This window comes from Tachypleus tridentatus, chromosome 10 (genome assembly GCF_004210375.1).
Source record: "Tachypleus tridentatus isolate NWPU-2018 chromosome 10, ASM421037v1, whole genome shotgun sequence".
NCBI lineage: Eukaryota > Metazoa > Arthropoda > Merostomata > Xiphosura > Limulidae > Tachypleus > Tachypleus tridentatus.
The window spans coordinates 155,946,892-155,960,934 of record NC_134834.1 but is presented as its reverse complement, the minus strand read 5'-3'; positions in this window follow the sequence as shown (position 1 = coordinate 155,960,934).

The following is a 14,043-nucleotide window of genomic DNA, read 5'->3' as shown; positions in this document are numbered from 1 at the left end:
CGGAACACCTGAGCAGAAGGTGAAATATCTTGTGTTCATTCTGGATGATCTATCCTTGGACCTTAATAAGTACTTAAATAAGGAGTAGTTTTTTGACTAAGATAGTCATTATCGAGATATGCCAAAGGTTTGACTCAGCGGAAAAATAAAATGATCCATAGGTAAAATTTCTCATTCGTATTTTGGGTAGAAATCTCCATAAATCCTTATAAGAAAACAGCAGTCTCAAGGTTGGCCTCAAAATTTCCTGTCCATTGGATTTATAGATCCCTGGCACCGTGGCCCTGAAACAACCTCTTTTTCTTCCTTCTTCTCTCTCCCCACTATCATCCATGTCTCTATAATTCTGTCTATTACCTACTCCTATTTTCTTACCTTATCTAGTTACCTTCACCCCTTTTATTCTTCATCTTAATTTTTATCACAGCATTACAAGACTCACTCCAACCTGAATCTCTCTGCTCAAACATCGGACGCCGCTGTCGTCAAGCCATTCAACCTCAACCTTCACTTTCAACCGGACAGGTATATACTCCAAGTACTGGTACTTCTTGACTTTCTTTCACGGCTCTTCCCGAACCCCGCGACTTACTTTAAGTTCGTCTGAAGCTAAATCATTATCACTATCGTAACGCCCAACCACTAAACACGTGCAAGGTTGAAGAGAAACAAAAGTTTCTGAGCACTCCAAGTTGTTTTGCCGACCCTTTGGAGTCCGTAAGATTTAAAACCTAAATTACCGTCATTTCGATTAGGTTTAGATTGGCTTCAAAGTTTGAACAAATTTAAAGAAATCTATATTTTCCTTGATTTTTGACTCGATGATTCATGCCTAATCTCTTTAATATCACCTCATATTTTTAGCTCTTACCAAAGGTGAAATGCGTTTCAGATAAAGTGTTTGTTTTTAATTTCGCCCAAAGCTACGCGAAGACCATCAAGCCATCCCTAATTTAACAATGTAAGACTAGAGGGAAGGCAGGTAGTCATCGCCACCCACTCTTTTACCAACGAATAGTGAAATTGATCTTCACGTTATAACAACCCCACGGCTGAAAGGGCAAGCATGTTTGATGTGACGGGGATTCGAACCCGCGACCCTCGGATTATGAGTTGAGTACCTTAACCACCTGGCCATGCCGGGCCTCGGATGAAGTAAAGAACGTTTAAGCATTTCATACCTTGAAATATGTTTTGGTAGAAGTCCTGGTGTTATTGTATTCACGGATTGTGAATTTTTTCTTGACTCAAGCAATCATGATGGAATCAATGCAACGTTAGTGAGATAGAACAAGTAAGTGTGGATGCTAGTTATATGTTGATGGCTTCTGAATAAAGATATTGCACAACATAGAAAGAACTGCATGAAGTTGTTGACTTATTAAACCCTTTTGGCATTACTTGTATGGAAGAAACTTTACTGTTTAAGTGGACTATGTATTGTCGAAATGGTTGATAAACATTAGAAATCTTGGAAAGATGATAGCACACACACTATAACAGCGTTGTAAAAATATAATTCAATCATACATTATCACTTGGACCTACAACAAGGAAATGGAGATGAATAATTTTTCCAGATGGTTAGAACTTGTCCGTTTATTAGATTTCTGTATTAATATATTATTCTGATATAATTAAAACCATTTTGACAATGACAACATGATGGCTTGGATGTCGAAAACTCGGCTAAAAATGTATTGCAGTGCTTGTTTGTTTGTTTTTCGAATTTCGCACAAAGCTACTCGAGGGCTATCTGTACTAGCCGTCCCTAATTTAGCAGTATAAGACTAGAGAGAAGGCAGCTAGTCATCACCATCCACCGCCAACTCTTTGGCTACTCTTTTACCAACGAATAGTGGGATTGACCGTAACATTATGACGCCCCACGGCTAAATGAGGAAGCATGTTTGGCGCGACGGGGATGCGAACCCGCGACCCTTGGATTACGAGTCAAACAACTTAACACACTTGGCCATGCCGGGCCAATGGTTAATGAGCTGATCACTTTTAATTTCAGGATGATATTGTTGAGAAGAATCCAAACATGCATGTTTTTCTCGTGTACTATGACTCGAGCTCAGGCTAATCAATTAAGACTCGTTCTTGTTTTGAATTAAGCACAAAGCTACACAATGAGCTATCTGTGCTCTGCCCACCACGGGTATCGAAACCCGGTTTTTAGCGTTGTAAGTCCGCAGACATACCGCTGAGCCACTGGGGGCTAAATTAAGACAAAAACAAATAATAGACGCGCATTCAGGAGACGATGTTATAGATTTGTTTGAGATATAATTGTAGATCCGAAGGGGATCTTGTGAATAATTACTTATGATTCCTCTGTGAGTGACAATGATGAATGAGTGGGATCTGATGAGCAAGAATAAAATTCAAAGATCTCATCACTATTTAAATATGCATTCTCAAAGAACAAAGTTAAGAAAGTTCCAAATGGTTACTTTTTCAAAAATTGTGTTTTCATGGGAAAATGGAGACCACCAAATGTACCAGCTTCAGAGGACTGAGCTGTAGTTTATCAAATTGTTGTTCCAAAAGTGTATCCTTCTGATATATTGAAAGTGGCCCATAAATTCCTCGTGGGAGGTCATTTAGGTGTCAAGAAGACATCTGAAAAAATTATGAGATATTTTTGGCCAAAAATTAGGCAGAATGTTTCTCAGTTCTCTAAAACTTTTTATTATTGTCAATTGGTCTGAAAACCTAAGCATAAACTTTCTATTGCTTCTTTGAATCCTATCCCTCCTTTCAAAGAGTCCATTAGTCGTGCGATTATTGATGGTGTTGGGCTGATGCATTTTCACGTGCTATTTAATGTATACTTAAAAATGTGTATTGCGAAAACCCCGACTGTTCTCTAAATTTGAAGAAAATTCTCAAGCGTAAGAATCAATAATATATGTTTTACTTCACATTGGGCCAAGTAAAAGTTCTAGAAATTCGCTTCACATTTATAAAATTAACTAACAAAACGCGCCAAGAGACACTATAAATTGTTCGTTTGCTACAGTTGGTACGCTATAAATCTCGGAAGCTATAACTGTTATTAACGCTTGTTAATCGAGAAATTAAGATATTAACATTTTTAGATTTCGAATATTACAAACCGTATAACTTCATGGGATTAATATCTGACCTTATTATTTTTACAAAAATATTACATAACTTCAGCTGTGAAAAAGTCACATGTGATCAGCAGAAAGCTACCTAGCTCCACGTTAAGTGAATTATACCTCTATACGAACTCGAAATTAATTCACTTATTGTGAACCATCGATAGAATCAAATAGAATACTCAGTATTGTTTGCACAACTTTTGTATGTAAATCATTATTTGTTAAAACTATTTGTAATATTCGTTATTTTAAATTGTATTATTGTTTGTATGTTAAAATATATTTGTATTAAGGAAGAAAACTGTGTGTGTCAATCTTTCTGGTAAACATCATATATTTTATACATGTCGACATTCAATGACCTTCTAAACTTAAATTATAAGTTAACTCAGTTTCAGGCTATTTCAAATTGTAATTCCTAACATAATAAATTGGAAGCTCGTCCAAGATATATTGTAATATATAACATAGTAAACTGTGGGCTCGTGTGAGGTTTCGTACACTGTTGCATACCATATATTACCGATATCAGCGAAAAAAAACTAATATTTGGAAAAGACTTATAACAAAACACAATATTCCACAAAACACCAAATTTATTTAAAATCCAGGTATAAAACTGAAGTCCATACTATGTAAAAACTACATTGACAAACACAACATCAACATTGTTCATAAAATATAATACAACTGCCACAACTTCTATATTGGAGAAACAATCAGAAAAATAGAAACCAAATTTAAATACACACAAAACAAAAACACCTTCACACGTTTTTCAACACTGCAAATCAAATAAACACAACTTAACCAGAAAACACCCAGATACTAAGAAGGGAAACAAATATAAACAAACACAAAATCAAATAAGCCCTACTTACACAACAATTAAAACCAAAATTAAACCAATACAAAGGAACACCTTTATATCTATACTAATTGATAACCTAACATTTAATTGCAACGCCCTTTACAGTTTCGTACCCGTTTACACTCTTGTCCCTAAGACATGCGCCCGGCAACAGTCTGTTGCAAATTCTCTCTTTGTCAACCTGAATATGACTTATGAAGGTAAAAGTGTTAATACTCATACCAGCCATCCTAAGATACAGATGGTAAAGTTATTAGATTATATGTTCTCTTTGGTTTTTTACACAGGAAGATACAAGTATTATACCTCAACCACAGCACTTAATGTATGGGAAAATATTGATGTAAAAGATATAATTTTAAGATCTGAAACTGTAAGAATTTGTTTGTTTTTGGAATTTCGCGCAAAGCTACTCGAGGGCTATCTGTACTAGCCATCCCTAATTTAGCAGTGTAAGACTAGAGAGAAGGCAGCTAGTCATCACTACCCACCGCCAACTCTTGGGCTACTCTTTTACCAACGAATAGTGGGATTGATCGTCACATTATAACGCCCCCACGGCTGAAAGGGCGAGCATGTTTGGTGTGAGGGGGATGCGAACACACGACCCTCAGTACGCCTTAACCCACCTGGCCATGCCGGGTCTTAACTAATGAAAAGTCTCGTTTGACAGATCTTCTGAGATTCTTTGAAAATGTTACTGCAAGAGTTGGTGAAAGAAATACTGTTGATTTGGTTTATCTTCATTTTCAGAAAGCTTTTGATAACGTGCTTTATCAAAGACTTGTTACAAAAATTAAATAAATATGTGGGGGAAATGCAGAGTAAATTAGCTGTAGTGTAGATACCTGGGAGTAACAATAAATGTAGTTACATATGAATGAATCAAAGTTACAAGTGGTGTGCTTTGGGGCTCTGTGCTGAGTCCTCAGCTGTTTGTGATTTATATTAATGATATCGGTTCTGAAATGACTAACAAAACTTTGAAGTTTGCAGGGAAATTAAGATTTTTGAGGTGGTTAAATGTATCAAAGATGCTGCAGACTTACAGGGATATCTAGATCATTTGATCAATTGGGCCAATAAGTGGCAGATGATGTTTGGCTATCTAAAATGCAGGTTGCTACATGTAGGTTTTTGCAATTCAAATTACTGTTACAATTAAAATGGGAATACATTACATACTATTGTTGAAAGAAAAGATCTTGGCGCTGTGATAAAAAATCACTTTAGTGATCTAAACAGTGTTTTGTAGTCAGCGATAAGGCTAATAGGATTTTGGGTAATATCTATATAAATATTGAATATAAGACAAGGGATATCATTGTTTCACTGTGCATATGTCACTTGTAAGACCTCATTCAGACTATTGTGTACAGTTATGGGCTCAATTCCTCAAAAAGGGCATTGAATTATTGAAGGTTCAGGGAAAAGTCACGAGAATGATACCTGGGATAATGGGATTATTCTATAAAAAAAGACTAAAATATGTAAAGTTGTTTGCGCTGAAGAGAAGGGTCAGAGGGGACATGACTGAGGTGTTAGTAATGATACTGATAGCATAGATCCATAAAACCTTTAGTGTTTAGCAATGAAAACAATAGGACAAGAGGCTATAACTTCAATTTTTTGTACTGTAGAAGTCACTTGTAATGCAGATAGTATTACTTTTCAAACAGGGTGATTGAATTTTGAAATGAGCTATCTTCAAAGGTGATGGAGGCAGAAAATTTAACTGAGTTCAAGAAAAGATTGGATTAATACATGAGTAGTAAGGAGTGGTTATAGTTAAGAAATGGAGGGAACGTCCTTGATGAGCTAAAAGCTTCTTTTTGTCACTTTAAAAATTTTATGAATTATGAATGAATACAAACTACCCTGAAAATCACGAGCGAGGTGATTTTGACGAAAATGTTTCATTGTGAACTGCGTGACAGTTTGGTTTATTCAAAGAAACAATAAAATTGCACGCTTTCCTGAGTACTGAAACACGACATTGAGTAAGTTGCGTTTTGAAACTCTGCATCAACGTTGAATGTATTACTAATATAAACTCAAGGAAATTAATAGTTCATTACGTGTTCAATTAAACTTTTGAGACAGCAGAACCTGTATCATTTGACCTCCTGTTAGCCAACTTTATTTTCAAGCTATCTTAATCAGTTTTTGTTAAGTATTTTCAATACTCTGTTTATTCTGTTTGTCTAGTTTTCTATTCATTTGCTAGTGTATTGATGCACTAGTCTGTCATTGGTTATATCATCATTGATGACTTAATGGTAGCACTTTGACACTATATTTGGAATAAATTATTTCTAAACACATCGCAATAACACGTCGACGTGTCAAACACAACTCTAGTACCCTATGCACTTGTTATGGATTATCTCATGCCTCATACATCTACAATAAAATGTATATATTTTGTAATAGTTTTATACGAAGACTAACACAGTTCAAGGTGTCGAGCATTCAAAACTTCCTTAACCTTGTCCAGCGTTGTTGACAGAGTTCTTGTTTTAGGATTTTACTTTTCTTTAAGTTATCTGGGAATTTTGCGGGGGTTATTTTTCATTTTTAAAAGCAGGAGGAAAGAGGTAAATGCGTAGCAGAAGTCCATTTTCTCTGAAAAACAACAACAGCAACAGTAATTACCTTTACTTTAATAAATACTTTATATATTATTATCTCAAAATCAGTATATGGTAATATCCTTTTCGTCTTGAGAATTTTGAACCAAAAGAGAGAATAACTTAGGTTATTTTTGTATGTTTATAACAGAAAGTGCAACATCAGAAAATATCAGTTTAAAAGCCAAAATACATATTAAAATATTCGATGTTTTTCACAAAGATAGAATTAAAAGTTCATATTGTGCAACCAACGTCATCAAATCAGCACTATTTGGCTATTAAGATAAATAAAAGAGTTATAAATATTGGAATATAATTTCTGTCATTCGACACATATATAAAAATTTAATACACTTCAATGAGACAAATGTTGAATATTTATCTTGTCGACTTTTCCTTCACACTTCTGAAAAGTGTTGAAGTTAAAACAGGGTACGTTCATAACATAACACACTTCTTTCAACTGTGAATGTCCAGCATCTGTAGCAGTGAAACCTCAAGCATCAAAACATTGGCGACGTGATGTCCTTCTTATGTTGCATTGCCTATTTGAATTGCCACATTTTCACCACATACACACTTGAATACAAAAATATTCTTCAATCCTCGACGAAGTTCATGATGTTTTGGGGCAACTGAACGAATGATATGATAGTGTCCTCATTTCGGTGACGAAATGTACAATTTCAAAAATCCATCTTGCCATGAACCTCTCAAGGCTAAGATTGTTGATGCCAGCACTTTAATGTCTTTCTATCATGTATAATAATTTTTGGGTATCAGTCAAACTGAAAAGTAATAAGAACTATATAAAGTGAGGTTTCCAGATATCTTAGTAATAGTAAAAATTTATGTTGAAATATATATATATATATATTTCAAAAACGTACCTTTCTGAAGTGAAGTCTGAGGTTTGTTGGTTATCCGGTTTATCAGTAAATGAAAGTTATTCTGCTGCATCTGACAGATTGCTTTCTTCTATAACACTTCATAAAGATTTGCAACTCGTTTACCTTTGTTTTTTGGTTTTTTTCCAAAACTATATTTAAGATTACTTCCTTTTTAACTGGGAAAATTACTTTTTGTTTTATTAATGTTTCCAACACTTGAGTAAAGTACAAACTGTCACGGTGAAATGTTTTTTTTCTTTTTACCTGCAGGCAATGTACACAATTGAGGATAACTGGTCACCCTATTGCTTGGGTAGCTATTTTATTATCCAACACCAAGCATTGTCCATCTCTCTTGCAAGCACTATATGTTACAAGAATGATCTTCACAAGCAGTACAGAGTATACAATTAAGATATAGTATCGAGCTATCTCTTAGAATAAAGCTGTAAGTGACAGTTTTTGTATTTTATTGATACAAAAGCGAAATGTTAGTAGAATATTTGAATAGAAAGAGTAGATGGCCTACTTTTCACCTAAATAATCGTCTAAAAATGGTCAAGAAATAGGAAGAAAATAGTAGTAGAATAGCACAAGTACAATTTACAAGTTGGTTTCAACAAAGAAACAGGGAAACTGTTTATAGAAAAATTAATAATATAAAATAAAATAAGGAACCTGGCCAAAACAAAAACAACAACCAAAAACAGAACAATTAAAGTTTTCTCTCTCTGTTATATTCTGAATAACTTTCCATAAACTAAAATTTTACTATCTTTCGTTCTCGGCATGGCCAGGTAGTTAGGGCGCTCGACTCGTAACCTGAGGGTTGCGGGTTTGAATCCCAGTTACACCAAACATGCTCGCCCTTTCAGCCGTGAGGGCGCTTTAATGTAAAGAATAGTCCTACTATTCATAGGTAAAAGATTATCTCCAGAATGGCTAGTGAGCACCAGCTGCATCTCTTTAGTTTTACACAACTAAATTAGGAACGGCTAGCGCAGATAGCCCTCATGTAGCTTTGCAATAAACTCGAAACAAACTATCCTTCCTTGAAAATTTTCATGAAGTGTTAAACAAAGAAAAAATTGGCATTTATTAGATGGAAGGTATTCTATTAATGAGTGGTTATAGGGATGTGTAAAATTCTTATATAGTTTACAAAAATTGTACATGAGCACTTACGAGCCATTATGCCTACATGAAAGCTTATAAGGTGATATATATAAGAAATGTTCAGGAAAATTTATTTCAAATTATTTTGTTATATCATATGTTAAAGTTTTAAAACTAAATCATTAGTCTTGGGTTTTTCTACTGTTATAAACCAAGAAGAGCCTGGCATGGCCTAGCGCGTTAAGGCGTGCGCTTCGTAATCTGAGAGTCGCGGGTTTGCGCCCGAGTCGCGCCAAACATGCTCGCCCTCCCAGCCGTGGGGGCGTTATAATGTGACGATCAATTCCACTTTTCGTTGGTAAAAGAGTAGCCCAAGAGTTGGCGGTGGTTGGTGATGACTAGCTGCCTTCCCTCTAGTCTTACACTGTTAAATTAGGGATGACTAGCACAGATAGCTGTTATGTAGCTTTGCACAACATTCATAAAACAAAGAAACAATGCAATAATGTAATTATTGACATGTATATCTATGACAAAGATTTTACATTTTATATACATATTTTGATATTCAAAAAATTAATATCTGGAACCAGAAGGAGATAAATACATACTGCTGTTGTTTTTTCTATTCTACACAATCTGTTTTGATTACCTAAATTCACTGTAGTGAGTTTTGCTCCCATTTTACTTGCCAGTTTTGTTGGGATAAACTTTTACAAATACTGATGTATACTTTTTTTCTCATTTATGACAACTGTTGTTACTACTGGTTTAGATAATTGCTGAACATTTTTCTTGTGAGGAACAGAATATTTTACCAGATATATATTAAGCTTCTGAAAAATGAATCTGTAACATCATCATGCAGCAGTAAGCATAATGATTTATAATTACATTTATGATATTGCTAGTGGATTTTATTTAGAATGACTGTGCAAATATAATTGTTTTTTCATTCTAATCACATTTCAGATTTTTCACTGTTTACAAAAGATATTTTCTAGAAATTGAAGTTAAGTGTTTTACTAACTGACAGATATACATTCACAGTAGTTTCAGGGTATGCTTTATTCAAGAAATCTTGCTTGATGTTTAATCTCAGGAGGTAGCAAATACACAGTAATTATAACTGATTTTGTTTTATGTAGCAGCCACAACTTGGAGAAATATGTCTCAAAAATTATGGATAATGTTGTGAATTGTGTAGATATTTAAATCCATGAGTCATTAACTTGGGTTGAAAATAATTTCTTTGATCATTAGAATACAACACTATTGCAGACTAAATAATCAGTGCTATCATAATCATTACTGATGATATGTACAGCTGATCCTGGCACCTTGTTTTTATCTACCAGTACAAATAATTTAGTATGAAGATATACAATAGTATCTGGATTATCTAACAAAGTATGGCATCTGTGACTTAAATATGATTGTACAGACTGAAACTAAATTCAACCTTATACTGGCAATTACAGAAGGCAGTGAGGATATTGACTGGTAATTAACTCTTCTTGGGAGTCTGAAAATATTTTTTTTGGAGATTTCAATTCAGAAATGATACCTCTCTGCACAGTAAAGAGCTGCTACCTCATGTACACTGCCACAAACCTTGAACAAAGCTTCCTCCCCTATGAATGTTAATTTGTATTGTACCTACCTGTGATGTAATAAACATTAGACTGTAACCCTCTCCCAACATGTGAGTGACACATCCTTCATGAGCACTAACATTACCCCCTTCCTCAACAGGTGAGTGATACGTCCTTCATGAGCACCAACATTACCCCTTCCTCCAACAGGTGAGTGATACATCCTTCATGAGCACCAACATTACCCCCTCCCTCAACAGGTGAGTGATACATCCTTCATGAGCACCAACATTAGAACACAGACTCATTCTTTCCTTGGTGCTACTTGCCTTCAAATGTTTGTTTATTCATAAGATTTATTTCAACTTTTACACTTATTATTTTAACTCTTTTATTTTTATTTGTCATTTAGTCTTTCTGCTTGAATCTTCAACTTATCAGTTAGAATTTGCATTCAAATTATCTTCAATTTTATTTTAATTGACATTATACTTTTAAGACACAACACTGTGGTCTTTTCCCATTTAATCATATTTGACTTATTGTTGCAGTAAGGTGAACACCAACTGATGTATTAAATACTTATGTAACTTTATGTAACCTAGGAAGGTTGAAACATTATTCTCTGCTTGTCAGTAAAAGTATTAATACCCATATTAGCTATTCTGAGATACATTTTTATTTCAAGTTGGTTCCTCATCATCAAGTATGTACCTTTTTGTTTAACTTTATGTTTATTTGCACTGAAAAATATGGCTATAGAAACTTTAAAGTTGTCAAACCTTATTCAATTGAAGCTTGCTTCTGAAATATTGAAACCTTTTCTTAAATTCAGTTTTGATTCTCTATCTTAACAAGTCCATGACATTTAGTTCTGAATATTGTTGACACAAATATTACACATGTTACCTTACCCATGGTTTTCCACCCTTCCACCTTCCATGCAAATTATTGCCAGAGGAACTGCATAAGTGCAGATATTCCACCACAAATTAGATTTTCTTGGTAAATCATGCTGTGATTTCATGCTTTTGTTTGCTGAGCTTATGAATTCTGAAGTTATTGTTAATTCTGATGATTTAACAGTTTGGTTCATATAGGTAGGTCTTCAGCTTTTTGAAACTTTTTGAGACTTTGTTTACACTATTTTCTTTTAGTGTGTTTGGAAATGTGCAGGGCTATCAAGAGAGCCAGTCCAGGCCACAGAGTCAGTTGTATCATCAGGGCCCCTTTCCACTCTATTTTTTAATTTTTGCTGATTTTTCCATAAAAGAAATTTAGCTGACAAATTTCTTTATGAATTCATGAAAAGGCAGTAGCCGATTTAGCTCATTAAGTAGTATGCATTTCTACTAAGCTTTGGAATTGGAATATCCTGTACCAGGCCTCTCAACAGATCCTAGACCCTTAAGCAGCAGCTCCTTGCCCCCTTTACTTGTCAGTCCTGGAAATATGGTTGCATTATTAGCTTTTGTTGATCATCTTATTTGGGCAATTAATACTGAATCATATGTTAGTGTTCTATTCACATTTCTTGATTATGTGGACTCCCAGTTTGTGAGACATCTATCTTTTTCTCATGTTATTGAAAAAAATGATGTTTTGCCCAGACCCATCTTATTTTACTGAGGAGCAAGATATGTCTGCTAGTACTAATCCTGAAGAAGTTTGTGCTTATTTCATCTCACTTTTTCTCAGATGCATACTATTTATGTTGAATCTGAATAGAGCTGGGTTATTAGTGATATTTTCTAATTGGTTAATTTTCCAGCTTATTAATCAATCATATTTTATTAATTGATTAGTACATGCCTTTTACTTCCACCCCCAATATAATGAGGAGAAAAACTAATGTGTGCTACCTTCATAACTTTTCAATGACAGCATTATCCTGTCATTGTATTAACCTTTTTTTTTTGTGAGAAAACATTCTTGGTCCATAACAATGCTACAAAACTTTTAAAATTAATGTTGGACAACTTTTAACTTAGCAAAAGAATAACTAATTCCAAATAAATATCACTATATTTGATCTGCATTATGTTTTTAAATTTGTAATAATACCCCCCTGATCTTCTGTGATCCAATTAAATTGATAATTAAATAATGAAAACATATTTTACTCTAACCAGTAAGGGTAATAATTTTTTTTCAAAAAATAAAACACGTCACTATTGTAATTAAAAATAATTAAGTAGTTAATTACCTCATTTAGTTATGCAAGTTGTTTGAAAAGGGTAAATAGAATAATGTTTTGTAAAGATTTGAGTTATATCAATACTTTAGAGTTATCTAATGTACTTACTTAACAGTAAACTTATTTTATTTGGTGAGCATAATAAAAAACAACAACTTGCATTTGCAAACATTGCAATGCAATAAAACCACAAGTTATCAGTTAAGTGAAATGCTACCTTTTGTTTTTTGCACATTTCATGGTTTTCTTTTGGGCAGCTTCTAAAGGGGTATCATCTTCTCACCAGATCTTCTGTCACCTTAGTGTGGGATTCTAACTATTTTTAAGAGGAACTAAGTTAACATATTGGAAATTGACATTTTCCTGCTCTGAAAATGTGTTTAACATGGATATGTACCTTTTCTCACAGACTCCACCCAGCCTTTCCACTTGTAGTAGGTTTTATATGTACTGCCAATCTCAAAATGATTATGAGCTGTAATGGAGAGAGGGCACTTATTACAATGGTTGTGTGAAGGGTGTTGCATGATAGAATACGAGGGGTGTTCAAAAAATACGCGGACTGTTTGAATTGCGCGGCTCCAGTTGGTTACAGGGAATTCCGCTTGGTGTCGCTAGGTTCGCACAGATCAGCTGATTACGACGCCATTTCCCGATTGCAGATATCTTCATTTGTGTATTAGCTACGCGGTTTTAAGTGAAGTGCGATTTTTTCGTTTGGCGGATTTCAGAATGAATGACCTGAAGGAGCAACGACTCACTGTGAAATTTTGTGTTAAACTTGGAAACTCTGCGACTGAAACTTTTGCTATGCTTAACACGGCTTACGGTGATGTTGCTATGAAGCGTACGGCATGTTTCATATGGCATGAACGTTTTAAGGATGGTCGACAGTCCATTGAAGATTATGAGCGTCCTGGACGTCCTTCCACATCAACTGACGACCCACACGTCGACAAAATCAACATCCTGGTGCGGGCAAATCGACGTCTGACTGTCAGGAAGCTTGCTGAAGAGTGTGGGATATCAGTTGGATCTTGTTATGAGATTTTGACCAAAAAATTGAAGATGCACCGCGTTGCTGCGAAATTTGTGCCTCAGAACTCGTGAGTTTTTGGCCAAACACTCGATCACTGTTCTTCCCCACCCCCCCTTCTCACCTGACCTTGCTCCTTGAGATATTTTCTTGTTCCCCAAACTCAAAAGACCCTTGAAAGGAAGAAGATTTGAGACGATTCCCAAGATTAAGGCAAATGCGACGAAGGAGCTGGAGGACATTACAAAAGAAGCGTACCAGGACTGTTTCAACAAGTGGAAACACCGTTGGGATAAGTGTGTGCGTTGGGGAGGAGAGTACTTTGAAGGGGTCCCAGACCTGTAACTTCTAAATAAAGTACATTTTGTTTTATGACGTCAGTCCGCGTATTTTTTGAACAGCCCTCGTATAGATGTCTCACATGAATATATGTGAAGGTAAGTGGGAGTATCAAGGTTAGTGGCAAACATTTGGGCATATAGAGTGCAGTATAAGTCAAAAAAAGCTATTTGTGATAGGAAGTAAGTTTCTATCAGAAACATATTTTCAGTGCAGGAAAATGTTAACTTTA